This window comes from Dromiciops gliroides, chromosome 1, assembly GCF_019393635.1.
Source record: "Dromiciops gliroides isolate mDroGli1 chromosome 1, mDroGli1.pri, whole genome shotgun sequence".
Lineage (NCBI taxonomy): Eukaryota > Metazoa > Chordata > Mammalia > Microbiotheria > Microbiotheriidae > Dromiciops > Dromiciops gliroides.
In genome coordinates, this window is record NC_057861.1 from 142,656,484 (window position 1) to 142,660,788 (window position 4,305).

Below are 4,305 nucleotides of genomic sequence, written 5' to 3' on the forward strand. Positions count from 1 at the left end.
CAAAGTCATCAGTTTCCCTCTCTCTTCCAGAGAATCTTCCAGAATCATTGAAGTCCACTGGCAAGACAAAAGTCAGGACAACTGATGATGGGCCAGGATACAATGGACAATGTTGAATCTTCATTGTCTGACTAAGATCCACAGCACCTATTCCAGCAGCATTCATGGCCACTGGAACAAACTGTTCTCATCTGCCCATTCTCCCAGGGGAAGTCTTCACATACTTGGGGTAGACATTTCCCCAACTCACTGACAGCTTTGAGGCCTGTCAGTTACCCTCAACCTGGTTTAACCCATCGGCCAAGATGGCTTACCATCGTGTGGCTGCTGCACATGGTACAACTTTTTGGAACCACAGTTGAGAGTTGAGTGACAAATGTACACCAAAGGTGGATGAGCAGCTTTGAAAAGGGCTCTGCAAACCCTCACACTAGAGGTGCTAGTCCTTTAGAACACCCCATAAACCCAGTTCACCCCAATTATACATCAAGTAATTGATTAATAAATGCTTCTTGACTAATAGCACCTACCTCCCAGAGTTGTAAGGATCAAATGAGATGATACATGTAAACTATTTTGTAAACCTTAAGTGCTACATGAATATTAACTATTATCATCATTTATTATCCTACGTATCTAACATTTTCAGGGAATGATACAACATTCCAAGGCATATTTACTGCCCTTGGGTACTTACACAGCCTACTCTCACATATAGGACTGGGGAGATAAGTGCTGGGAGCCCCAAACCCTAAACAGATAACATGACATGAGAATTAGAAAGGTAAAATGTTTCTAGGAATTACTGAACTCTAGAAGCTAATGTAGACATTAGTTTTAAGGATTTTAAAGCACAAGAAGACTTAAAAGCATTTATTGCAGGGATTTGATAGGAGAATCCTAAGACCTCAAGGAGTGGCTCTAATGGTGGGAGTTTTAGGCACTGTGTCAGGCTGGTTGGTCCTTATGACTTTTATCTTAAATCTTTTGTGTTAGAGGATATCAAACAAACCAAACCACAGAGGCTGCTGCCCTAAATATCAGAAGCAGCCCCCAAGCTATGGTTTGATGGGGATGTTCAGATAGCCAGAAGGTCTCGGAGCAAATGTTGGGTGGCTACTTGTCAAGTACCTTGGAAGGGAGATTCTTATTGGGCAGTCATCCTTTATTGGCCACCATCACCTCAGTAGTGGATTATGGTCCGTAACATGATTGCAAGCTAATGTGAAAAATGGTTCTGAATCATGCAATTACACTTGACAGCCAAATTTCCTGGACTGTGTATATTCTAAATGCATTAAGGTATAGTTAGAAATTTTCATCTATTGCACTCTGATATCAAATTGGACATACATTCTACATGCACATCCAGTCATTTTGGAAAAGGGACAAGGAAGAGTCATTTCAAAGAGGCATTTGTTATGGACATGATGAGTTGAAGTTCACAATGAAATTGCTCTTATTTCCAATGATGTTAACTTTGAAAAAGATAAACAGATGTTCCACAGCATGACTAGTACCAATATGAGAGGTAAATTAATGTGTGTCTGTCACACTGGAATAAAAATAATGTGTGTGCATTCACATGAGTGTGTGTGGAATGTCCTCATATGTGTAGGAAATTCCCTGTATGGAAACTCCATCTACCAATGCAAGTTGCGATTCATCATAATTTATAGTCTTAGAGAGTTGCTTGGGGACCCTGAAAGATTAAACAACTTACCTTTTGTCACACAACTAATACAGTGGAGTTGCATATTACACTATTAGGTTCCAAAGTTAGCAAAGCGGGGGCAGCTAGGTGGCGCAGTGGATAAAGCACCAGCCCTGGATTCAGGAGTACCTGAGTTCAAATCCGGCCTCAGACACTTGATACTTACTAGCTGTGTGACCCTGGGCAAGTCACTTAACCCCCATTGCCCTGCCAAAAAATAAAACCCCAAAACAAAAAACAAAGTTAGCAAAGCAAAACCCACAAAAAGAAAGAAAAAGAAAGAAAATCCTTTAAATCACCTATATAGTACAGTATAATATCTTTAAATAATTGTAGCTAGAAAGGTACAGAGATCTCTTTAAAAGAAGAGGGCAATCTTCTTCAGCGTGCAGATGGATCTAAGATAGATGCTATGAAAATAATTGAATTTAAATTTTTTATCATCGGGGGCAGCTAGGTGGTGCAGTGGATAAAGCACTGGCCCTGGATTCAGGAGTACCTGAGTTCAAATCCGGCCTCAGACATTTGACACTTACTAGCTGTGTGACCCTGGGCAAGTCACTTAACCCCCATTGCCCTGCAAAAAAAAAAATTATCATCATGCTCAGCTCAACTATTGATCAGAAGAAAATGAAAAAGAAAGCAAAAGTAAATCAGGACTGAGCTGGCAGAAAAACTGATGATTACAGAATTTAAAATAAAGGACTTTACATACAAGTATGATTCTGTTAGATTCTATTAGAGTCAAACTTAACTATTTCTTCTGTCTTGCTTTGCCACCAAGAAAGGATAGGAAGAAGTTAAAAGGAACTTAGCAAGGGGCTTCTAGCTCATAAGAAATGCTGGGAAGGTCAAATGGCTCATTAGCTCTATAAACCTAATGATGAGGATAATTAATATTTATATAATATTTGAAGGTTTGGATACTCCTTTTCAGATATTAGTTCCTCTGATGCTTAAATCACCCTATGAGGCAGGTGTTATTGTTACCCTCATTTTAGAAATGAGGAAACTGGAGCAGCTAGGTGGCGCAGTGGATAAAGCACCGGCCCTGGATTCAGGAGTACCTGAGTTCAAATCCGGCCTCAGACACTTGACACTTACTAGCTGTGTGACCCTGGGCAAGTCACTTAACCCCCATTGCCCTGCAAAAAAAAAAAAAAAAAAAAAGAAATGAGGAAACTGAGAGAGGTTAAATGATTTAATTAGGTCACACAGCTAATAAATATCAAAGGTAGGATTTGAATCCAGGCCTTCCTCACTCTAAGTCAAACATTCTCTATCCACTATGCCACCTAGGTGCCTAGAATATGTATATTTGTGGGTATCAAGAAGAGAAAAGACAAGAATCACATTTAGTATGGCACTCAGAAATACAGTGACTGAGAAAACAGCAGATTCATGGCTATAATCTTACACTCATTCTGGATCTTCTTGGAATGGAATGGAATGGAGTTTGGGGCAGTATTTAAATTTATTTTCTTTGTCTCTGTCTCTCAACAAATGCGATCAATTCAGTGTACTTTCAAGTATCCCACACTGTTCAACTAAAAATCAAACAGGATTCCAGAAGGTTTTCCCAGCTGCTGACTGCAACCCCTGATGCTGGGCCTCCAATCCTCAATTCTGGCCCCAGCCTTGGACCCCAGTGCTGGCCCCACCATGATTGGACTCAATGCTGCTCTATTCTGGCCTGTGCATGGCTCTCTAGAGCTGCATAATTGTCATAGGAATCTGCTATACTATATTTGTCTTGGGCTTCCGCTTTTATGAGGTATAGTTTCTCACAGAGACATCACCTTACATGTGGTCCAACCTAGGGATAGGACTGGCATCTTAAGGCATCTACATCATGGGTTCATCCATTATTGGTAGAGAGGTCAAGGCTCCCAGGCTCCAGACCAAGAACTTGGTCAGCATCATCTTCTGTGAGGCTATGACCATCTATGGAGTCATTATGGCCACTATTATCAGAAACATGTCAGAACCCATCAGTGGCATCACCCCCAAAGCCAACAGAAGCCATAAGTACCACACAGGCTGTTCTGTGTTCGGTACCTGCCTCACTGTGGTCCTGTCCAGCTTCTTTGTGGCATGTATGTGGGCATCATGGGCAGTCGAGCTGCCCTGGCTGATGCTCAGGATGCCAGCCTCTTTGTCAAGATCCTCATTGTAGAGCTCTTTGGCAGTGCCATTGGCATCTTTGGAATCATTGTGACCAACCTGGCCATCCTTCAGACTTCTAAAGTAAAAATGGGAGACTAGGTCTAAAGTAGTAGGGGGTCGCTGTCCAGCTATACCCTAATCTTAATTGATTGATTTCCCTAGGGGACTTGTCTGCCCCATCTAGGGGAGCTGCCCGCATGGTGTCCATACCATGTCCTTCTGGCCCTCACTGCAATCTGCCCCTTCTGCAGTCCCTTGGAGGGGCAGGCCCTGGCCTGTAGTTTGGGAGGGTATGTCCTTTGTCCACCTGTCCTTCCCCCTGCTCTACTCCACCCCCACCTCACCAGTGTTTGCATTAAAGGTCTTTATCCTGGGTCACTCCCTCTCCCCCCAAAAAAAAGAAGAGAAAAAAAGAGAAACACTCC

At 42.2% G+C, this 4,305-nt stretch overlaps 1 pseudogene; it reads left to right on the forward strand.

Annotated features, from left to right (window-relative positions):
• The first annotated feature begins 3,380 nt into the window (after positions 1-3,380).
• Positions 3,381-3,979, forward strand: LOC122746571 (annotated as a pseudogene).
• The last annotated feature ends 326 nt before the right edge of the window (positions 3,980-4,305 follow it).